The sequence below is a fragment of the Schistocerca serialis genome, chromosome 4, assembly GCF_023864345.2.
Source record: "Schistocerca serialis cubense isolate TAMUIC-IGC-003099 chromosome 4, iqSchSeri2.2, whole genome shotgun sequence".
NCBI classification, from domain to species: Eukaryota; Metazoa; Arthropoda; class Insecta; order Orthoptera; family Acrididae; genus Schistocerca; species Schistocerca serialis.
The window spans coordinates 680,808,049-680,833,889 of NC_064641.1; positions in this window are offsets into that span (position 1 = coordinate 680,808,049).

Here is a 25,841-nt window from a genome sequence, read left to right on the forward strand (position 1 = left end):
CTGCAACCCATGCTCTTGTATTCCCGATTGATCTGTTATTCTTTCTTTAAGAAGTGGTCGCAATCCACACCATCCCCTACGGTTACCGTGACGTTCTGGCATACGCTGGTTTGAACTAATTTCCTGTTTCCGTCTTACGTCTCACGTAATTTCGCGTACCCTTTCTGTCGTATTATCGACAAATGTAGATTTTGCAATATTCACAGTAGTATATACCGACATTAAAGTGGATTCTGTTATCGTCTGCGACTCCTCACTAACGCTTTCTACGTCACCACTACTTTCGATCCAACTTAAAACTTCCTGTCCCAGCCGTTTAAATTGATGTTTGTTTTTCTCTTGTATTTTTAAAATACAAGCATCGGATTTCTTTAATGCTGCTTTTGTCGTTCTTTTGTGAGACGTCGTCTTAGCAGTGATATGTTTCGCCTTCGTCGTCGCTTTGGTGGTAAAAGCTTCGACCTGTTGGTTAAACTTTTTGACACTTTGTTGCGTCACTTCACGCAACGTAATCATGTCTGTGTGGACATTGTCAATGTCTGTTCTCAATGTTTGTGCTCTGTAACAAGCGTTTGAAGCGTGATTTGCGTTTCCTAGGCCTCAGTTCGTATTTGACCTAATTTGCCTTGAATATTATCACGTGTTTTTGTATTTGCTGGTTAGTTTCCTCCAGCCCCAGTGTTATGTACCCTTCTATACGCTTTTCTGATTCCCGATAATGTTGTAATAAACGCTGCAGCATTCCAAATATGTTTGAGTTTTCATCTACACCATTTTCACCAGTTGCCATCTGATGCAACCGTCCCCTATCTCGTCAATACCTGATGTAAGCAGAGTTCTTTTACTGAAGCAAGCTTTCTTCACCTGTGTCACCCTACTTTTCATATCTTCCTTGATTCGGCTATCATGCGTAATCTTCGTTCCTAGATGAGGGAATTCTTTCGCTTCTTCCACTACTACGTCGTTCTGAACGTTAAGGAACTTGTTATTCTACTTTCTGCTGTTCTTCGTCTCTTCCGTCCCTACTCTTTTTATCCTTACCCATATTCCGTAATATGAACGCTAACTATTCGTTTCTACACGTCTTCTAAGTCTTCCTAGCCAGGAAGCCCGTGTCATCCGTGGATCTTAACATCGGTATCTGTTTCAAGTGAGCTTTTGTTCCCCTTCAGATATTTTCTTTCATTTTCTATATTGATTCTTGAAGTATGAGCAGAACGCTATTGGTGAGCTTTAAATGTCGTGTGCCATTGTTCCGGGTATATCCCACGGGCTGGCCGGCCGGGGCGGTTCTAAGCACTACAGTCTGGAACCGCGCGACCGCAACGGTCGCAGGTTCGAATCCTGTATCGGGCATGGATGTGTGTGATGTCCCTAGGTTAGATAGGTTTAGGTAGTTCTAAGTTCTAGGGGACTGATGACCTCAGAAGTTAAGTCCCATAGTGCTCAGAGCCATTTGAACCATTTGAACCCACGGGCGGTCTGACGCCTAGCCGGAAGTGTGTTTTTGCTCGACTCACATTGGACCCTTTTCTTCCGGATATGTGAAAGATATGTCGTTTGTGTATTTGTAGAATGTAGTGAGTGTAATGTATACGTGTATAGTGTAGTGTTGCTTTTGTGTTCTGTGGTGATGAGAGAAAGGAGAAGGTGAAACCTGGTGCCGCCGCATATCTTACTCTTCTAGAATAGCACGAATGGACCCGCCGAGCTTTAACGTCCCTAACCAACAGACGAATTGTCATCAACAGGGTCACGTGTCCACACACTATGAGACACTGTGAAAAAGTCTGGAATGTAATCCACGGCTCTGGTGTTATGACTAGAGGTCATGACTTTATGCCACCACCCTTCTCCTCCTGCTGGCTAAATACTGGCAGGATTCGAATCGACGTACCTTCACAATATGCAAACAGTAAGGGAAACCGAACAGAAATTAAAATTCAGGGAGAGGAAAAGAAAACTTTGAGATCTGTCTATGTCTCTGTAGTTCTGTCTCAGCCGGCAGAGGTTTTGGAAGAACAGTTGAAAGTAATGGATAGTTTCTTGAAAAAATGTCAATACCAAAAAATGTAAAACAATGTTAATGGAATGTTGTCGATTTAAATCAGGCGTTGTTGAAAGAAATACATTAAGAAATTACACACTAAAACTACATGATAAGTTTGTTACTTGGGCCGTCAAGAAAACGTCAAGAGCCGAAATGGTGAGGATATAAAATGCAGGCTGGAAATGACAAGAAAGTTTTTGAAAAGAGAGATTTGTTGATATCGGGTACAAACTCAAGTGATTCTACTTCAAAGCAACGTTAGTTGCGTTATCGTAAAACAGTCAAAATAACATTTTTGACTGAAGCCCAAATTCAAGCTTTAATAAATAGGTTGCAGTTTTAAACTGTGTCCCTCGCTAATGTCAGTTCTCTCGTATGGAACTGCTGTTTACATTTATTTGATTAAACTGGGTTTACCACAAAACGAAATCGTGTGTCATAATTAAAACTAAAAATAACTGCTTTCCTCTTTTTCAAAGTTATTAAAATAATTTGCTGAAATATGTCATTTACTTGCATTCTGTGTGTAATTACTGATCCTAGTATTTAATGTTCCGTTGGTGAACGTTTATATGGTAATTAAAGTTTTAATGTATTAATTAAATCAGTTTTTGTTAAAATGTAGCACGCTACGAGAATTAGATTGCTTGTACCGAGATAGTTGGACATTATGTCGCCTGCAACAACATAGCCAGTTTGTTATGTGATGTACTCCAAATTATGCTATACAACCTGTACAGATTACCACAAAACAGGAGTGAGCCAGAACTTTAGTCAAGAAGTGTGCTAGAAAGCCTACAATGCCACCATGAACCAACAAATATCCCAATAATTTGGCCCACACATGAAACACAGAGCTAGACGTGTTACTTGGATTCAGACAAAGACTTCGATATGTGTAAGTGTACTTAACGTGCCTGGCATAAAAAATATCAGGTAATTACAATAAAAATTAAAGCGGTTTCTTACCTACTTGTTGCATTGTGATGTAAGGCCTCTGGTTTATTTTTTGTACTCGATGAAGTGATGTGAATTCTCTTTCAACTCGATGAGTCAGTTTTCAAACTTGTACACTGAATGTTTTTCAAACAAATTCTTTGATAGTCAATATGTTAGGCCACAGACGTTCGAAGTACAATGACGTTATCTTTGTCAGTAGTTTGTCGTTGCCAGTGTAGCATTCGCGTGTATGAAGTGACAGAGTCTGTTGTCGGTCATGCTGCTGAGCGATTTGGAAAAGTAACTAGCGGAACACAGAGATGCAGACGCAGAGGAGGCTGGATTTTCGAAATATGGTTTTTAATGACTGATGTTAAGAGTTTGAAGATAGTCGAGTAATGTTGTTCCCCAGTTGCTTGCTCGTGCGTAATTTGTGACGAGTTTGAGAAAGGCAGATTTTTGATATAATTTTTCTTTAATTCGGCTCGGTTAGTTTGATTTTCGAGACGAGATTAAAGAAAATTATCTGGTCACATGGCTTGGACTCAGAGTCGTAGATTCACTTCCATTCATTAACGAGTTGAATGAAAAAGCTATGTTTCTTTATAAATGGTGAACTTTATATGCATTGTTTTAACCGTTAAAACTCAGTTTCATAACACAGTTTTTCATATGTTAGGCTCTTCTGTCTCATTCCGTAGGTTCAGTTTATTTCACCGTTCCCTTATTGGAGTGTCACCGCACTACACTCAGCTGAAAACAGTTGCTTAAAACTTAAAATATGATCTGCTCAGCGTAGTTGTCTTTTCTTGAATTGCACTTGGACCAGGTTCATTTTAGCTGTCTTGCTGCAGCGCTACTTACCTCTTTCCAGCAGTACGGAGTTTCCGTTGCCACAAGGTTATGAAACGTCCCCTTAGAAAAATTATACACGACTGTCCTTAACCTGACACACAATATTTTTAGCGCAACGCAATCTGACTTTGAAAAATCCCTACAAAAGAATGGCCCTGACTAACATTAACCTATACGTTTCACAAATCACTTACCTCACAAAAATCTTGGTTACTCGAACTACTGCAATACACCGAGCACCACTACTGCCAGCTAAATAAAAGATTCAAACTACGGAAGGCACTAACTACTGACAGGTATAGTTAGCAAATGAAAGATATTAATAGAGAACAAACAATGTCATCATATATATACACTCCTGGAAATTGAAATAAGAACACCGTAAATTCGTTGTCCCAGGAACGGGAAACTTTATTGACACATTCCTGGGGTCAGATACATCACATGATCACACTGACAGAACCACAGGCACATAGACACAGGCAACAGAGCATGCACAATGTCGGCACTAGTACAGTGTATATCCACCTTTCGCAGCAATGCAGGCTGCTATTCTCCCATGGAGATGATCGTAGAGATGCTGGATGTAGTCCTGTGGAACGGCTTGCCATGCCATTTCCACCTGGCGCCTCAGTTGGACCAGCGTTCGTGCTGGACGTGCAGACCGCGTGAGACGACGCTTCATCCAGTCCCAAACATGCTCAATGGGGGACAGATCCGGAGATCTTGCTGGCCAGGGTAGTTGACTTACACCTTCTAGAGCACGTTGGGTGGCACGGGATACATGCGGACGTGCATTGTCCTGTTGGAACAGCAAGTTCCCTTGCCGGTCTAGGAATGGTAGAACGATGGGTTCGATGACGGTTTGGATGTACTGTGCACTCTATTCAGTGTCCCCTCGACGATCACCAGTGGTGTACGGCCAGTGTAGGAGATCGGTCCCCACACCATGATGCCGGGTGTTGGCCCTGTGTGCCTCGGTCGTATGCAGTCCTGATTGTGGCGCTCACCTGCACGGCGCCAAACACGCATACGACCATCATTGGTACCAAGGCAGAAGCGACTCTCATCGCTGAAGACGACACGTCTCCATTCGTCCCTCCATTCACGCCTGTCGCGACATCACTGGAGGCGGGCTGCACGATGTTGGGGCGTGAGCGGAAGACGGCCTAACGGTGTGCGGGACCGTAGCCCAGCTTCATGGAGACGGTTGCGAATGGTCCTCGCCGATACCCCAGGAGCAACAGTGTCCCTAATTTGCTGGGAAGTGGCGGTGCGGTCCCCTACGGCACTGCGTAGGATCCTACGGTCTTGGCGTGCATCCGTGCGTCGCTGCGGTCCGGTCCCAGGTCGACGGGCACGTGCACCTTCCGCCGACCACTGGCGACAACATCAATGTACTGTGGAGACCTCACGCCCCACGTGTTGAGCAATTCGGCGGTACGTCCACCCGGCCTCCCGCATGCCCACTATACGCCCTCGCTCAAAGTCCGTCAACTGCACATACGGTTCACGTCCACGCTGTCGCTGCATGCTACCAGTGTTAAAGACTGCGATGGAGCTCCGTATGCCACGGCAAACTGGCTGACACTGACGGCGGCGGTGCACAAATGCTGCGCAGCTAGCGCCATTCGACGGCCATCACCGCGGTTCCTGGTGTGCCCGCTGTGCCGTGCGTGTGATCATTGCTTGTACAGCCCTCTCGCAGTGTCCGGAGCAAGTATGGTGGGTCTGACACACCGGTGTCAATGTGTTCTTTTTTCCATTTCCAGGAGTGTATATATAGCAGTTTATGACAAATTTCAAAACTCCGCCATCTCTCTCCCCACATCCACCACGGTTGGCGGCTCACCTCCAACTGCGCAACGCTACGCGCTGTTCACATCCAGCTGCCGCTGCCCAACACTACAATGGCAGACAACAATGCAAACTAGACACAGACTGCACAAAGCACAGCCAGTGATTCTCACACAGAGGTGGCGTTACCAATAAAAAACCTGAACAGTCTACTTACAAGGTAAGTCTCGAAAGTTCGTTAGAACCAGTCTAACATCACTGTCAGGACACGGTAAGATTATTTAGAATCAAGCATTGCATTTCAAATTATCACTAGGGTCAGTCCAATTAAAGTTTAGTCCAGATCTCATTTCTTTTGTCAGACATTCTTACTCTTACATAGCTGTGTTACATGTCTGCGTGTGTGCCACTCAGTGTTGGGAATTTTACTTAGTCAGTTAGGTTTCATAAATTTGCAGGGAATTTCAATAAAAGCATTTTGGGCATTTCTTCTTTCACAGTTTAATTTGTAATTTCATACAGGGTTTACCTCTGTTAGTTTTCATGTTAGAATTGCAACATACGTACTGCGACGTCGCACTATCTAGTGCTGTTCACTGCACTACAAAATACAGTTTCATATGACAGCTACTTTAGTATTCAGATTTAATTTTTTTTTAGTTTAGGTTAATTGGACTAAAATTGCAAAATTTCAGATGGATATGACTAATCCTTTCATCTGAAGCTTTTATGTAAGCATACCACTCGCATTGTTCAGTTGGAACGACTTTCACATTGCGATACATACTCACACGAAAATTAAGAATAGGAGACCTTTATGCAAATCAAATAAAACACTTACAATGTTACCGAAATTTAACTGAGCTATTAAGTTTACCAGACAAATATTACACACCCTCTCAAAACGGCTCACTAGTCGGCTTGGAGCATTGTAGGTGGCGTAAAACTTCTGCCAGGAGGGCACGTGATCTTCCACCTCTAACCTAAGTCACGGCAGTGAGGCAGTGAAAGTGTTCTGTCGACTATATGAAATAAATGAATCAAACTGTGCTGATGTGGAGTTGCAGCTGAATAAACAGAAAGGAGCTATTGTGTTTTGGGGTGTCCATCACTACGCCAATTTGTAGATCTGTTAGCGCGGACTGAATGCGGCATGTGAACAGTGGTTGTAAAAACTCTTAACCGACAGTAAGTGAAGAGGGGTGCCACGCCTTATCACCGACAGTCAGTTTCCAAGCCAACAAAAATGATTGCTGACAGTGAATGGAGGTCCATTTCAAACAATTTCTGCTGGATCACTGGGAAGAGAATTGCATATAAAGACAATTTGGAGTTGGATAACTCTCAAAAAGCCATTTCTCCCAGTGGCATGGAAAGCTGCACGTTTTCAATGGTCCAACTTGTCATATACCAGCAGTGAACCGGAAGGACAGGTACCCTTTCAGACGTAGAGGCATCGCGAACAAACATTCATACATCAAAAAAAGTTTTGCATCAACTCGGTTCCAAGATTTCCGGAACCTGTACAGAAAATTGGAATAGAAATCCACATAAAAATGATTTCCGCGCTTTTTACTGCATGTCGAAACCACAAATGGTTCAAATGGCTCTGAGCACTATGGGACTTAACTACTGTTGTCATCAGTCCCCTAGAACTTAGAACTACTTAAACCTAACTAACCTAAGGACATCACACACATCCATGCCCGAGGCAGGATTCGAACCTGCGACCGTAGCAGTCGCGCGGTTCCGGACTGCGCGCCTAGAACCGCTAGACCACCGCGGCCGGCCGAAACCACACATTGCATGTTGTACCACCATATAGCGACACCTTCAGAGATGGTGGTCCAGACTGCTGTACACACTGGTGCCTCTAATACCCAGTAGCACGTCTTCTTGTATTGATTCATGCCTGTATTCGCTATGACATATTATCCACAAGTTCGTCAAGGCACTGTTGGTCCAGATTGTCTCACTCCTCAACAGCGAATCGGCGTGTATCCCTCAGAGTGGCTGGTGGGTCAAGTCGTCTATAAACAGCCCTTTTCAATCTATCCCTGGAATGTTCGATAGGGTTCATGTCTGGAGAACTTGCCGGTCACTCTAGTCGAGCAATTCGTTATCCTCAAGGAAGTCATTCTCAGGATGTGAAAGATGGGGGCGCGAATTATCGTCCATGAAGACGAATGCCTCTCGAATATGCTGCCGATATGGTTGCACTATCGGCCGGAGGATGGCATTCACGTATCGTACAGTGGTTACAGCGCCTTCCATGACCACCAGCGGCGTATGTCGGCCCCACATAATACCACCCCAAAACATCGGGGAAGTTACACCTTGTTGCACTGGCTGGATGGTGTGTCTAAGGCGTTCAGCCTGACCCGGTTGCCTCCAAACACGTCTCCGACTATTGTCTGGTTGAAGGCATATGCGACACTCATCGGTGAAGAGAACGTGATACCAATCCTGAGCGGTGCATTCGGCATGTTATTGGGCAAATCTGTACCGCACTACGTGGTGTCGTGGCTGCAAAGATGTACAATAGACTCATCCATCTTGCACCAGTTATCATCCCACGATCAAAATTGGTTTTATAATACATTCCTCAGATATCATGTCTACAGTGGCGCCATACACTGTATCTAGACGCGATATTCGTGTTTAATTCACGGCTAATCTTCAAATGAGATGACCGTTGTGTGTGTTTTGTCCAATCACGTTATTTACTGTCGGAAGTAAGCACACTATCTAGCACACGACACAGACAGTACTAATGGTAACATTAGAGTGTCAATTGAAACAAAAGTAATATTTCAAATATTTTATTTGAGAGGTTGTTTTAGTCCTATACCTATTGCTCTCAAGACGTACGGCCACTTTATTCCCCAATACGAGCATTTCGAGTTCTAACACGAGGATCCTGTGCTTTACGTTACTAGCAGTACAATCTGTCTATTATATTAGCTAACACATTACCATCCCTCGTCTCGTCTGAGTCAATAAGCACTACTACGGCTCCTAGTAAGAACATGGGAACTGAACCGGTATGAAGAATGGCGGATATATTGACAAAAATCATTCAGTCGTTTGACGTTTAAGCACAACAGAAAAAATATCACTTATTTTTTTGTAACGTAAGTGTATGCGTGTTGATTCAACAAAACAAGCATCCGAGGCAGATGAAAGAGCTGGAATCTTTATTGATGGCTCTATAGAGATGTCCAAAGTCCAATAAAGTGAAGAAAAAATGGATCACGTTACCTTCCATTAGAAAAGTGGGTGCACTCAGTGACTGTGCTATGATTTATAAATTATAGAGCGCACAAATCAGTCGTCCTTTTTTTTTGCAGATTTTATTTGACAAATCCAGTTTTCGGCTAGTTCATAGCCATTATCAATGCACTGGTCTCGATGCATGTCAGTTCCCTGTTGTTCGGGCGTCAGTCACAGTGACTGTGGCTGACGTCCGAACAACGGGAAACTGACATGCATCGAGACTAGAAAATAGTGCGTTGATAAAGGCGTAGCATTGATAATGGCACGTAATTGACACCAGGAATCCTACAGGGCTGTTTATATATCTGTAAGAGTATGAGGGGGTGCAGATCTCTTTTCAACATCACGTTGCAAGGCATCCTAGATACCCTCAATAATTTTCATGATTGGGGAGTATTGTGGCCAGCGGAAGTGTTTAAACGCAGAAGAGTGTTCCTGGAGCCACTCTGTAGCAATTCTGGATATGTGGGGTGTCGCATTGTCTTGCAGGAATTACCGAAGTCTGTCGGAATGTGCAATGGACATGAATGGATGCAGGTGACCAGACAGGATGCTTACGTACGTGTCACCTGTCAGAGTCGTATCTAGACGTATCAAGGGTCCCATATAACTCTAACTGCACACCCTCCATACCATTACACAGCCTCCACCAGCTTCAATAGTCCCCTGCTGACACGAGGTTGTCTCCATACCGGTGCGCGTCCATCTGCTCGATACAATTTGAAATGAGACTCGTCCGACAAGGCAACATGTTTCCAGTCATCAACATTCCAATGTCTGTGTTGACGGGCCCAGGTGAGGCATAAAACAAGGTCTCGTGCAGTCATGAAGGTTACACGAGTAGGCCTTCGACTTTGAAAGCCCATGTCGATGACGTTTCGTTGAATGGTTCGCACGCTGACACTTGTTGATGGCCCAGCATTGAAATCTGTAGCAATTTGCGGAAGGGTTGCACTTCTATCACAATGAACGAAACTCTTCAGTCGTCGTTGAACGATTCTCTTCAGTCGTCGTTGGCGCCGTTATTGCAGGGTCTTTTTCCGGCCGCAGCGATATCAGAGATTTGATGTTTGAGAGTATTCCTGATATCCGCGGTACGCTCGCGAAATGGTCGTACGGGAAAATCCCCTCTTCATGGCTACCTCGGAGTTGCTGTGTCGCATCGCTAGTGCGCCGACTATAACACCACGTTCAAATTCACTTAAATCTTGATAACCTGCCATTGTAGCAGTAGTAACCAATCTTACAACTGCGCCAGGCATTTGTTGTCTTATATAGGCGTTGCCGACTAAGCGTCGTATTCTGCCTGTCTACATACCTCTGTACTTGAATACGCATGCCTATACCAGTTTCTTTGGCGCTTCAGTGTATCTTTATGATCTTATGGACTACATTTCCTGTGGATTCCTCCAATGAATTTCAATCTGGAAACCAACTTACACACAGTTCATTTTATTTGATCATTCCACTTTGCTGCCGGCGGTGGTTCGAGTCCTCCCTCGGGCATGGGTGTGTGTGTTTGTCCTTAGGATAATTTAGGTTAAGTAGTGTGTAAGCTTAGGGACTGATGACCTTAGCAGTTAAGTCACATAAGATTTTACACACATTTGAACATTCCGCTTTAAATCACTCCGTACGTACACAGCTGTATATTTTATGGAAGTAACTGACTCCAGTGATTGCTCTGCAGTCGTGTAAACACACAACAAACGGTCTTTGTCCCTATGATACATAATATGTTACATTTGTTTATGTTGAGGGACACTACTTCTTGTTTTTACCATACTCCAAAATCACCTCACACAAAGCTAATGCACTAAAACTTCAGCGAAAAACGTAGAGTTAATTGATAAATACTAATCTACAAAGTAAAATACACAGCTACTATTTTTTTCGCATAAGTATTTGGGAACATAAGCGAAGATAAATACTCTGTGTAAAATAGAAACTGCTACTTGCTCCATACGTATCTGCTTTGCTTCACGACTGTCACTCCATCACTCTGATTCTGTTACAAAACGTTTCTCTGCAAACATTGATGAGTGTGGTGTATCTCTATATCCTCTTTTCATGGACCATCAAATTTAAATTCAACAAATCATTGAAAGATAAAATGTAGTTGCTGTAGTATCTCCTAAGGTGTTAACGTCTGAGGTATTTTGTACACATAAAAATGATCACCGTTTACCGCACTATCGTTAGCTCAAAACACTATTTCACCTTCTTCAGACAGTTATTTAATAATGAATGAACCGAAAGGAAGTTTAACGACTCTTAGATATCGTTATCAGTGAGTGGGCGCACATTACATCTGGTTTAGGCTACAATGCCGTCTCACTTCCTTCTCAACTACTGCGTCCTTTTTATATCCTTCGACACTTACAAATGTAGCCTGGATCCTTTACAGTTTGTAGTTAACATTTCGCCCTCTGTACTTGCTGTCTCCGCCTAGTTTCGCGGAAAAAAATATTTATTTAACAGGAGAGAGTATATCTTCTCCAATGCGTGTTTCAGTAGAATGTATGAGTTAATCACTCAACGAAGACTATTACTTCTTAAATAAGGAATAAATAGTATTGAGAAGAAAATCTCTTCTCGAATACTGAAATAACAATAATACTGTTATAGAAGTCAAAGACTCGAACGAGAACAGTCACTGTTTGTGACAGACAAATAAACATAATTACTGTCTGAAGGCTGAAGGCTAAAGGTCTTTAGGAAGAAACCAAACACCAACAGCCGTACTATGTGCATCTCTGGCCCAGTGGCTTAGTGGTAAACTCCCAGGCTACAGACTGAAAGTCTCAGGTTCAGCCCTTCGCAATTGTAGGATTTGTAACTATCACTTATCACTTCTCTCAGCTCTGACGATATTTGTCATTGTCAATAATGGCGAGTTGTGGCCTGATTACTGGTCCACCTTGAACTGGTTGGCTGGATGGGTAGGCCGGTTGAAAAGCGAGAGAAAACTAACGGCATACCATCTCCACCCATTGCCCACTATTAGTAAAGGATAGTGGTGCTCAAACCAACGTCCTGGTTGTTGACTGCTTTAACTCTTATTTCACCACCAGTACCCTCATAATTTCAAACAGATTATTCGAGTCAACAACCTATCAATATTTCTACAGGTGCTATAGACTTGGGTTGCCTTCTTGAACCCATTTTCTAGACACGTTGTACGTCCAGTATTGCGTCTTGCGTTCAGACGTTAGTCGAATCCATGCAACGTCGTGTTGCGGCACTTCCGCGTGCTCGTGGGTGCCCTACACGATATTAGGCAGGTGTACCAGTTAGTTTGGCACTTCAGTGTAACATTAGTGATCCGTGATACATAGAGACTTACTAGAAATTGTTCTTTCCGGGAACCATTTGCGACTGGAACAGGAAAAGTGAAAAATGGTAGTGGCACACGAGCTGTTCTCCACCACACACCGTAAGGTGACTTATAAAGTATTGACGTAGGTAGAGATGTAGAAGTAGGTGAGCCAATTATGAGGTCGTTTTAACTTATGTTTCAAACCATAACGTGGGAGGATTAAAATTCTTCTGTTCTAGCAGTTTGTAAACCAGAGACCTCACTACGTTGTCAGACACACGGGGTGGAGCCTTAGCAGCTGCGCAGTCCAGTTCCATGCAAAGAAATAGAGTTTAATTACGTAATAGATGTATTTAAAATCATGGATTAATACGCCGTGTGGCCGCCGGCGATACAAAGCACAGCCTAACGCCATCCTGGCGGACAAACATCCATGACTAAGCGTGTGGCAATCAACGAGTTAATGGAGTGTACTTAATTACGAAGCCAATTATTGTAATCCTGGCCAATTGCATCGTTAATTAACAAGTAGATAAACGTCATTTGCTAATTTATACACTAATATTTATTTTCTTCAGCCACCTGGACCCACCGATTTGTTGCTTACGTACAGGCTTATGGGACAGTGGGAGCGGATGATTTTTATCTCCGATAAACTGGAGAAGGCACAAGTCGGCGTAAATCAGTAAGGTCGGGAAACGTCTACATCTGCATCTACATCTACATCATTACTCTGGATGGCAGTGTGCTTATAGTATCACCTTCAAGCTATATATCTACTGTTGCACTCTGGAAAGGCTCGCGGGAAAATTGAGCTCTGATTTTTCTTACATTATGATTATCATTTCTCCTTAAGTAGGTAGGCGCCAACAGAATATTTTCGCTATTGGAGGAGAAAATATGTGGCTGAAACTTCATCGATTGTAACCCTAATTCACGTTTCGTGTTCTTGGCACTCTCTCTCCTATTTCACAAAAACGACCTACTCTTCTTTCAAGTTTTTCGTTGTCCTCCATCAGTCCCATCTGATGGAGACTCCAGAAGACACAGCAATATTCCAGAAGACGTCGGACAAGCATGGTATACGCAATCTTTTTAGCAAACCTTTTGCACTTGCTAACTGTTCTGCCAATAAATCGCTGTCTTTGCTATGCTTACCCCTCAACATTATCTACGTGATCGTTCCAATTTAAGTTATTCTTAACTGTAATCCCCGACTGTGTGGTTGAATTTACAGCGATCACGTATGTGAGATTTATCGTGTAACCGAAATTTAGCTGATTTTGTTTACTACTCATGAGGATGCCTTCGCACTTTCCATTATTTAGAGTCAACTGCCACTTTTCGCGCCATACAGGTATCTTGTTTAAATCATTTAGCAATTAGTTTTGATCATCTGATAACTTTACAACACAGTGAATGACAGCATCATCTGCAAACAGTCTAAGAGGTCTGCTCAGATTGCCTCCTATGTCGTTTATGTAGATCAGGAACAGTATAGGGCCTATCAGTTTTAAGATCAGAAGTCACTTGTGAAGAACTGTGTCAAAAGCCTCATGGAAATTTAATATTATGGCATCAATTTGACATTCCTCTTTACTTCACCAGGAGTTAGTTGCCTCTTCATCTCAGAATACGACTTGCAACCTACGACCTCAATTATTTTCTGGATGTATGTCAATTTCTGTCTTTGTCTACACTCTACAATTCTCTCTACAATAATGAGAGTTAATCCTTCACGGCCGCGCTGGGTTAGCCGAGCGGTCTAAGGCGCTGCAGTCATGGACTGTGCGGCTGGTCCCGGCGGAGGTTGAGTCCTCCCTCGGGCATGGGTGTGTGTGTTTGTTCTTAGGGTAATTTAGGTTCAGTAGTCTGGAGGCTTAGGGACTGATGACTTTAGCCGTTAAGTCCCATAAGATTTCACACACATTTGAACTTTTTTTTCAATCCCTCACGTCTTTTAACGAATGTACCATCCTGCCACTTCTTCTTGTCAGTGGTATCCGAAAGTTCTTTTCCTAAATGATTCTAGGAGAACATCCTCATTACTTAAATTGTCAGACCACCTATTTTGCGACATTGTTCTGTAGCATCGCACCTCGAATACTTCGATTCTCCCCTGTTCCAGTTCTCCCTCAGTCCACGCTACACTTCGATACGATGCTTTGCTCTAAACATACATTCTCAGAAATTTGTTCCTCAAATTAAGGTCTGTGTCTGATACAAGCAGACTTCTCTTCGTCAGGAATGCACTTTTGGCCAACGCCATTGGTTATTTTTCTGCCTAGGTAGCAGAATTCCCCAGCTACATCTACATCCTGATCATCAATTCTTACTTAAGTTTATCCTTGTTCTCATTTCTGTTGCTTCTCATTACTTTCGTGTTTCTTCGATTTACTCTCAGTCCATATTCCGTACTCGTTATTAGACTGTACATTCCATTCAGCAGATCCTGTAATTCTTCCTCACTTTTACGAAGGATAGCAATGTCATCAGCGAACCTTATCAATGATATCCTTTCACCTTCAATTTTAATTCCATTCTTGAACCTTTCTTTTATATCCATCATTGCTTCTTCGATGTATAGATTGAACAATAGGGGCGCAAGACTGAATCCCTGTCTTACACCCTTTTTAATCCGAGCAACCCGTTCTTGGTCTTCCACTCTTATTGTTCGCTCTTGGTTGTTTTACATTTTGCATACTACCCGTCTCTCTCTCTCTGAAGCTTATCCTTATTTTTCTCAAAATTTCGAACACCTTGGACCATTTTACATTGTCAAACGCTTTTTCCAGGTCGACAAATCCTATGAACGTGTCTTGATTTTTCTGTAGTCGTGCTTACACTGTCAACCGCAACGTCAGAACAGTCGCTTTACTGCCTTCACCTTTCGTAAAACGAACTGATCGTCATCTAACACATACTCAGTCTTCTTTTTCATTATTCTGCATATTATTCTCGTCAGCAGCTTGGATGTATGAGCTGTTAAGCTTATTGTGGGGTAATTCTCTCAGCTCTTGCATTCTACACACCAGTATGAATTTTCGCCTTGTTGCCACATCTCCCAATGATTTTTAGAAATTCTGATGGAATAGTTTCTATCCCTTCCTCTTATTTGATCTTAAATCTTCGAAAGCTCTTTTAAATACTGATTCTAATATTGGATTCCCTATCTCTTCTACATTGACTCCAGTTTCTTATTCTATCTCATCGTCGAGGAAGTCTTCATCCTCACAGAGACCTTCAGTGTACTCTTTACATCTATCCACTCTCTCTCTCTCTTTTTAGAGATGTACATTCGTCTTCAACTGAACTGCCTACTGAGCTCTTTCTTATCGCAGTACATATAGCCTTAGAGAAATTCAAGCGTATCTCTTCATTCCTTTATACTTCCCTATCCCACTTCTTTGAGCATTGATTGAACACAGTTTATGTTCCAAAATTCTGTTGCAAATTAACGTTAATGATATGTCTATGAAATTCATCGGATTTCTCCTATGTCGTTTCTTGGAAATTGGTGTGACTTGTGCACGTTTCCAGTCTTTATGCACTTATGTTTCGACGAGCGAGCGTTGTATATAATTGATCAGTATGGTATCAGTATACTTTGATAGGAATCTGACTGGTATACGATCTGGGCCTGAGCCTTGCCTATATTAAGTGATTTAACCTGATTAGCTGCTTCGAGGATATCTGCTTTTAAGTCACTATGACGGCAATTGTTTTAGATCAGAATTCGGGAATATTTACTTCGTCTTCTTTGGTGAAGGAGTTTCGGAAAACCGTGTTTAGTAACTCTACTTTTGTGGCACTGTCATCAGTGACTTCACCATTGATATCACGCAGTAAAGGCATTGACTGCGGCTTGCCGCTGGGGTACTTTACATATGGCCGGAATCTCTTTGGGTTTTCTGCCAGATTTCGAGACAGGGTTTAGTTGTGGAAACCATCAAAAGCATCTTGCACTGCAGTTCGCGCTAAATCTCGAGCTTCTGTAAAACTCTGAAGGTCTTGGGGATTTTGCGTTCTTTTAAATTTGGCACGCTTTTCTTCGTTGCTTCTACTGATCCGTTTTGTTTACCGTCTCTTACAAATTTATTTGCTAGATATGTCTCACTTGCCTTCGATACTATCTCTTTCAATTCATACCAAACCTACGCTTACATAGGTAGGGAGGAGTGAAGGCATCTCTTAGGACTAAGCGTCGCGTTGAAATTTGAGCTGCAGATGCGCCGTTACGGATGTAGACTCTGTTCTTAAGTGGCCGTTTTCCAGGAATCGTCTTCACGGCCTCACCGCCCTCCACCACAACATCCTCAGTAAATTCGACTGCATGGCCTTCAGTTTGATGGAGTAAGTGAGTAGGCACTCTATTGTTCTGTCTCCGAGTCTATGATGTCACGGAGATACGTTTTCCGAGACCCACTCCGCTGCAGATCGAACACGGTACCACTTCGTTGCACATCTTATGACAGTGTAAGTGGCTTTCATCATCTTGGAAGCAGGCTTGTGTCCATTCTGATGTGCTCGTGCTTAGTTCTCCATGCTCTGTTACGCTAATACGTGGCTTGCGACGCTGGGAGCCGATACCACGCGCTCTCCGACACTGGTGTGCTGAGAACTGCTGCGTACTCCCCACAGTCAACCACGACAAGTCTTCTTACTTAATGGAGAAAGATCACCTCGTTTCACTGAATACAACTCCATAGGACAGAGTGATCTAGGAGGACGTGGCGACAAGTAATGCCTTCGAAGTTTTTATTCTGTTCTTAATATCGGTTGAAATACACTGGTGCCGAAAATTGAAGCAACAAACGGTAATTTTGCAAGGTTGAGTTTATTTTGCCACAAAATGTATAGACAGGTGATAGTAATGTAGAAACAATGTAAAGAATACAGAACATAAACAACTGAAACATGCATATCGACAAACAAAAACGTTCTTTGTTTAAGCTTATCCATCACGGATATTTTAGAATCCGTGACTGTTAATTGAATGTAAATACATAAAACTACAACTAGTCACTTTTTTTAATAGTTATTTACTATTTCATGAACCGATTTTAGAACCTTTTCAGGTTCATCTTCAGATGGTTTTCTGGAAGCTACGTCACTATTTCTAGCATAATGCTGGTTGCTGGCTCTGTGACGAGAAGATGGAACATGCTTTAACGTATCGCCATGACTATTGTTTATCTCTCGACAGTGCGGCCCCGGCAGCTGCGGATTTATTGAACGATTAATTTGGGTCTGGGAAATGATGATGAGGAACCTCAGGCTGCAGAAGAAGAAAATGTGCATGCTGAACTGCCACCAGTTGAAGGTGACAGTGAAGGTGCTATATTGTGCTACTGCTAAAGACTCATTCCTTGAATGCTGTAATTTATGACTGCAATTATCTGTCACCTTATTTATGTCATTTCATTGTAGACATTTTTGATACTGGTTTTGTGGAATAAAAAAAAGTGGTCAGCGTTACAGAACGTCAATCCTAAGGGCCCGGGTTCGATTCCCGGCTGGGTCGGAGATTTTCTCCGCTCAGGGACTGGGTGTTGTGTTGTCCTAATCATCATCATTTCATCCCCATCGACGCGCAAGTCGCCGAAGTGGCGTCACACTCGGCGAATGGTCTACCTGACGGGAGGCCCTAGTCACATGACTTTTTTTTTAATCTCTCGACATGGATGCAAAATTTACTATTTTTACTTACTGCGACAGTAAGGACGGCTTATTTCGTTAGTATGCATCTGCATGCTTCCATTCTGATGGCCAGCTGGTAAATCACGTCACGCACTTTTTCACAATCTGTATTCATTTGCACTGTAGCGGCGAAACTTCAACAGCAAGCATCATGCACTGTACAACAGTTGCTTGTAACAAAAATCTTGACAAAATGATATGGCATAGACATATTTTGCTCAATATGTAATTTGTTCTTGTTTACGTGTATTAAAGTCGTCATAAGGGCAACTATTTTAATCAAATTGACGATAACATCAGAGCACAAAATAAAATAAATAAATAAATAAATGAATTACCAGAAGAACAACTTCAAGTGTTCATTTTTAATTTTAATAATCAACACCCTCAGTTGCACCGCTTACCTAGAATTTACCTAGGTTTCAGTCGAGATAATCCAACTTTCTTCAGAATAATAGTAACTACCGTTTGTCCATAGTGGTCATTGTCAAGCTAAAACTAGAACTCCATAAATTATCGTCAGACTATAACACTTATCTGGAACTGCTTCGGCCCCACTTCGCGACCGCGATGCGCCAGCCACGAGTGCTGAATTCCAGTGCGGTGCATTTGAAAACTGGAAGCACGAATTCGAAGAGTTCGTCCATACTTGAAGGACACTCATCTGCAGTACGATATGCTAGAACATACACGATCGCTGCGACATCTGCAACAATCCTACGCCTTAGGTTCACTGTCATGATCATTCTCATACAGTCCCGACTTGGCTGTTTCCGATTTTCGTCTGTTTCCAAAGCTTAAAGAATACCTCCGAAGACTTCATTTTGATAACGACGAAGCAGCGCGAGCACAGGTGAGGTTGTGGTCCCGTCAACAAAGTCAAACATCCTACAGTGACAGCGTCAACAAAATTGTATCCCGGTGGGAGAAAAGTGCTGGTCACCAGAATGATTCAGTTGAGAAATAAATACGTAGACACGAAGAATAAAGATGCAGAATGTCAATAAAGTTAGTTTTATTTAAAAACTTTGAGAGTTTTCACATAAAAAAGGAGGAGGAATTACTTTTCGGCATTCACTTGTACTAATCTTATGCTATTAACTTTTCCTACAGAAGAACTACCTACCGACTAATAATCCAGAATAATAGTGGGTTGATGTCACTCTATAGTGTAACAAGGCTACCTCGTATCTCTATAGTGTAACAAGGCTACCTCGTATTTAATATGTGTTTTATGGTTAATATACATTGATTCCTTCAACTGATTGTGTCTTAATTGTTTGTAGCTTCTTCGCTTCCACTCTTTTAGAATTATTTATTCTGGCAACAGAAATACCTATAGGACGAAAAGGAGTTCAGTATCTCCGCAGTCAGTGACAGGAACTTTGCAGGTAGGAATTGTTTTACCTGCAAACAGGGATGTTGTAAAGGTCAGGACAGCTGATTCACTTACTTTTTTAGCATCTCAGACTAACTAGATTTTCAGTACAGATAATAAACGAACGAAAACGCATAAATTCATTTGTTTCACTCTAAATATTGGTGCCTTATACCACGTGACTTAAGAATTCCTTAACAGCAGGCAAGACAAGGAAAGAGCGATTTTATCATATAATGTGGTGCTGTTACTGTACGAACGACAGCAAGTTTCACTGCAATTGAAAGGATTGTTATAGAAATTACTGGAATGAAAACGAATGTACGATGCAAAATGGGTTCGCATCTACGGGATGTCATCTGTGTTAAACATCATGTAAAATTCAATGAAATAACCTGTAAAATTATATTCTACATTACCCATATTCAGCTACTCGTATCATCAGGAAATACAGTAGCTCTCCAAATGATTAGCTTGTTCAGCTTGAACATTCCATCAGCGAATCTCGCCTGCTACAATCAATTAATTCTGTGTACATACAGAATATGCACGTATTGATTACGCTGATTACTAGGTAGTGTATAAAAGACAGAAACACAATGGAAAAGAATCATTAGTTAATTGCAGGAATTATAAATAACACACCCCTCTGTAGTTACCTCTGCAAAGACGGTTTTCATTGTAGTTTAAATAATTTCCGTTGCACAGTCAGTTGTAATTTACGCTGTACTAACCATGGATTTCATACATCCTTTGCACTTCGGTGGTGGAATGTTTAAGAATGAGAAAATGTTCAGCTAGTCAGCCTGAACTCTGAAACCTAATTTAAGGACAATAAATGACTACGATCAACACACAGCTAATACTGTTAACTTAATGCAAATTGGTTGCCACCTTAATGTCGACCCCGAAGAAATAAATAATAAGGGCTGCTTCGAAAAGGTCATTAAATAGTATAAAACTGCAGAAATAGCTCTATATGTGATACATCTTTCATGTGTGACGATGGAAAGGATGAATTTTCATATGCAGGCAGAATCGATGAAACAATTTTGGACAGTGAAATGCAACCGAAGAAAATTGTACCAGTTTAGTAGCGTTTTTCGGTAGTTATTCCTTCAGAAATAAGACAGAGAGATATGTTGTACAGAGGTACATTTTCATGTTGCTTACAGATTTTATATACTGAAGAACCAACGTATTATTACCACATGCTTAACAGCTTGTTTGTCCGTCTTTCGAACGAAATACATCACTCTTCTGCGTATCAGGAATCCGACAGTATGTTGGTAGGTTTGCGGACGTACGTGGCATTAGATATCTACGCACAGGTCATGTAATTCACGTAAATAACGGACCGCTGATTTGCGTACGCAGTGATGGCGCCCGATAGCAATCCAAATGGGCTTCATAGCATTTACATCAGGCGAATTTGGTCGCCGAGACATCAACGTGAGATCACTACAATGCTCCTCAAATCAATGTATTACGGTTGTAGCTCCGAGACACGGACAATTATACTGCTGAAAGATGACGTTGCCTAAGGGGAAGACATCAAGCATGAAGGTATGTAGGTGGTTCGCAGTTGTCGGCGTGTCTTCGGGTACTACCACGGGTCCCATGCAAGCACAGGTGAGTGTCTTCTAAAGCGTAATACTGCTACCACCAGCCTGCGTCCGTGACGCGCTTCAAGCTTCGAGCCGCCGTTCACATCAATGACGCCGTTTGTGGAGACGACCATCGACCTAATATAGCAAAAATGTGACCCACCCGTAGAGCCGACACGTCTTCATTAATCGACGGTCAAATCCCGATGGTACCGTGCCAATTGGAGTCGTGATTGACCATGACATTAGGTCAGCGTGTGAACACGTAGGGGTGGTCTGCTGCGGGCCCCTTGTTCAACAACGTACGATGAACGGTGTGCTACGAAACACTTGTGCGTGCACCAGCATTAAGCTCTTTCAGCAGAGACGCCACAGATCACCATTTATCGTACTTTACAGAGCAGAGAAGTTTCTTAACCCGACGTCCTTTGAACAGTCGTGGACGTCCAACCATTTAGCACCCAGTGGTAGTTTCCCAGTGGTAATTTCACTGTGCTACTACCTCTTTCTGTGGAAGCTCAAAACAGCAGCATATGAACATTCGACCAGCTTCACCGTTTTCGAGATACTCATTCACAATCTCTCCATAATAATAATTTACCCCTTGTCAAAGCCGCTTATCTCAATGGATTTCCCCATATGCAGTCCTTATCTTCCGTAGGGTGATTCCTCATCAGCTTACATACCTTTGTCACCACTTCATGTGCCGGCAACGCCACCAAGCGGCATCCAACGTTGCGGTAGGCAATGGTCATAATGTTTTGGCTGACTGGTGTATAAACGGCAATGACTTGACTGCCTCTTTCACTCATCGTCGTCCAGTCAAAACGGTTAAGGATAGATACTTCAAATTTGGAGAGGATATTAATCTTACACTGCAGCCGTCGTTTAAAAAGGGACTTTCAGAAATCGGTGCTATTTGGGCACCCTCGTGAGCTGCCAGCATTGGAAGACAAACAATAAAATATTATCTCTCTCATTTCTGTTAAGTCTGCAGTGGCCGCGCTACAACTCTGCTCATGACGTAAGCCCAGGGCCGAATTCACCAACGTTAACTGAGATTAATTAAAATTATACTGTCTCTGTGCCGGCCGGAGTGGCCGAGCGGTTCTAGGCGCTATAGTCTGGAACCGCGCGACCGCTACGGTCGCAGGTTCGAATCCTGCCTCGGGCATGGATGTGTGTGATGTCCTTAGGTTAGTTAGGTTTAATTAGTTCTAAGTTCTAGGGGACTGATGACCTGAGAAGTTAAGTCCCATAGTGCTCAGAGCCATTTGAATCATTTAAACTGTCTCTGTACGTATTTTTGTTTGTTATTGAACAAAAAAAATTCTTAAGAAACATAAGACGTTGACGTTTTTGGACTTTTCTATTAGTTGCTAGAAGCACACAGCGTGTTCCAGAATAATGTAAGCAGATAGAAATGAAAAGCGTTAGTGCCGTATATTTGAAGGTGTAAGTTAATGTGGTTTTGTTCTATATGACCACCTTCCACCACAGTGCATCGTGGGCAGTGGCTTAGAACAAAGCGATATTCCAATTGTACTGTTCAAAATGGAACAGCGTGGTAGGCTTGCTCATTGTGCTCCAGAAGCTCACCAGTGTTTGTGGTTTTGCAGACACTGCGCTCTTGACAGCGCCCGAAAGAGAGAAGTCCAAAGAGGTTAAACACGGTAATCGGGCTGTACACTCCACAGCGCTTTCTCTTTGACCCATCCTCGCGAAGGGAATGTGCGGCTGAGGAATTCCCTCACGTCAAGTTGGGAGTTAGGTGGCGTCCTCACCTTTTGAAAGTAACAATCTTCGTAGTCAGAAATGTCGTTAAGCAAAATTTCTAGATAAGAAGCAGCTTTGACAGTCTCTTCGAAGTACTACCAGATTAACAATGTACGCGACAGACCACACCAGACATATTCCTCGGTAGCTTAACGTGCCTTTCTTCCGTTTTTCTTCACAGCAACAGCACAATTATGGTTGTTAGCTGTTCAGTTAAGTTTCAAGACCGCTTCATTAACAAAAAAAAAAAAAAAAAGATTTTGGACATGTGGAGAAGTGTCGGAATGTAAAGCTCACGTCTCCGAGTCTACAAAATTCTGCGAACTCTGGTTTTGCTGATATCAGTCTCACGAGAACATTGCCTCTCATTTTTCGTGGCCTGGGAGTACGCCTCAGTCACTGCATCAGCACTTTCGTCTTCTGTGGAACACTATTCTTCCACTACGTCCACTGGACTCGCATTCGGGAGGTTCAATCCCGTCTCCGGCCATCCTGATTTAGGTTTTCCGTGATTTCCCTAAATCGTTTCAGGCAAATGCCGGGATGGTTCCTTCGAAAGGGCACGGCCGATTTCCTTCCCAATCCTTCCCTAACCCGATCTTGCGCTCCGTCTCTAATGACCTCGTTGTCGACGGGACGTTAAACACTACCCACCACCACCACCACCACTACGTCCATTCTTCACACCGTTCACCATTCTATCGACGTCAGACTTGTAGTTGTTAGCCTTGAAGGTAATGTTCCAAATACAACTCTCCAACGTCGTCGTGGAACCTCACTGAGGTTCTCAGTTTACCAGTACCACTTCAGCACCCACTTGCGTTGTTCAAACGGAAACGCCATTTTTACTTCCACTGCCATAGCTAATGGAAGCGATACCATGTTTTTCTCTAGCTTCTGAATTATCATCCAGGAAAAATTATTTCTGTCTGTTACATTTAGAGAGAGATTTCGTTTAAAATATTGTATACATTACATTGGGACACACCGTTGTTATTGTTGTTGTGGTCTCCATGCTACCCTATCTTGTGCAAGCTTCTTCAACTCCCAGTAACTATTACAACATACATCCTTCTGAACATGTTTAGTGTATTCATCTCTTGGTTTCCCTTTACGATTTTTACCCACCACCCTGCCCTCCAATACTAAATTGCTGATCATTTGATGCCTCAGAATATGTCCTACCAACCGATCCCTTCTTGTAATCAAGTTGTGCCACAAATTTCTTTTCTCTCCTATTCTATTCAATACCTCCTCATTAGTTATGTGATCTACCCATCTAATCTTCAGCATTCTCCTGTAGCACCACATTTCAAAAGCTTCTATTCTCTTCTTGCCTAAACTATTTATCGCCCATGCTTCACTTCAATACATGGCTACAATCCATACAGGTACATTCAGAAACGACTTCCTGACACTTAAATCTATACTCGATGTTAACAAATTTCTCTTCTTCAGAAATGCTTTCCTTGCCATTGCCAGTCTACATTTTATATCCTCTCTACTTCGTCCATCATCAGTTATTTTGCTCTCCAAATAGCAAAACTCATTTACTACTTTAAGCCTCTCATTTCCTAATCTAATTCCCGCAGCATCACCCGATTTAATTCGACTATATTCCTTTATCCTCGTTTTGCTTCTGTTGATGTTCATCTTATATCCTCCTTTCAAGACACTGTCCATTCCGTTCAGCTGCTCTTCCAGGTCCTTTGCTGTCTCTGACAGAATTACAATGTCATCGGCGAACCTCAAAGTTTTGATTTCTTCTCCATGCATTTTAATTCCTACTCCAAATTTTTCTTTTGTTCGTTTACTGCTTGCTCAGTATACAGATTGAATAACATCGGGGAGAGGCTACAACCCTGTCTCACTCCCTTCCCAACCACTGCCTCCCTTTCATGCCCCTCGACTCTTATAACTGCAACTGCCATCTTGTTTTTGTACAAATTGTAAATAGCCTTTCGCTCCCTGTATTTTACCCCTGCCACCTTCAGAATTTGAAAGAGAGTATTCCAGTCAACACTGTCAAAAGCTTTCTCTAAGTCTACAAATGCTAGAAACGTAGGTTTGCCTTTCCATAATTTCTCTTCTAAGATAAGTCGTAGGGTCAGTATTGCCTCACGTATTCCAACATTTCTACGGAATCCAAACTGATCTTCCCCGAGGTCGGCTTCTACCAGTTTTTCCATTCGTCTGTAAAGAATTCGTTTTAGTATTTTGCAGCGCCGGCCGGAGTGGCCGAGCGGTTCTAGGCCCTACAGTCTGGAATCGCGCGATCGCTACGGTCGCAGGTTCGAATCCTGCCTCGGGCATGGACGTGTGTGATGGCCTTAGCGTAGTTAGGTTTAAGTAGTTCTAAGTTCTAGGTGTCTTATGACCTCAGCAGTTGAGTCCCATAGTGCTCAGAACCATTTGAACCATTTTTGTTTTGCAGCCGTGGCTTATTAAACTGATAGTTCGGTAATTTTCACATCTGTCAACATCTGGTTTCTTTGGGACACACTGTATTGTTATAAAATAAAGGTGAGAACCGTGGCCCAGAGAAACATTTGATTCGGGCTGCACGCAGCTCGCGGACTTCAGTTTGACGACCACTGCTATAGATCCTCGGTTATAATGGAATTTAGTGAACACGATGATGAAGTGGATTGAATTGGACCGAAAACTAAGACAATGTTAGCGGACTGCGAGAAGCACTCTCGCGGCAAGTCGCTGTCGAGGGATTTGTGCAGCGCCGCCGCTGGAATACCCTTTCCCGCCCACTCGGGCTTGCACGCCGCCTGGAGCGGGCGAACGCGGTGCCTCCCGGCTGTGCTGTGCTGTGGATTTACTGGCAGCAGATACGGCCGGCTCTCTATCTGGCGGCGGACAAACACGCGGCGCAGATTAGCGCCAATTTACGGCGTCGGCGTTCCCACCCACCGCCACACACCACGCCTTAAAACAATTACTCCGGCCACTGCGGCGCAGATAGCCGCAGTAAAGCCGCGGCCGGCGCCGCCGACGAAATTAATATTTATTTCCAGCGCCGGGCCGTCGTCTGCGGCCCGCTAACACAGCCGCGCAATTATAGCCGCACCAGCCACCCGGCCAACACTCGCCACAGCGCAGTCGCCGTCTGGCTTTAACACGCCTCCATTCGCC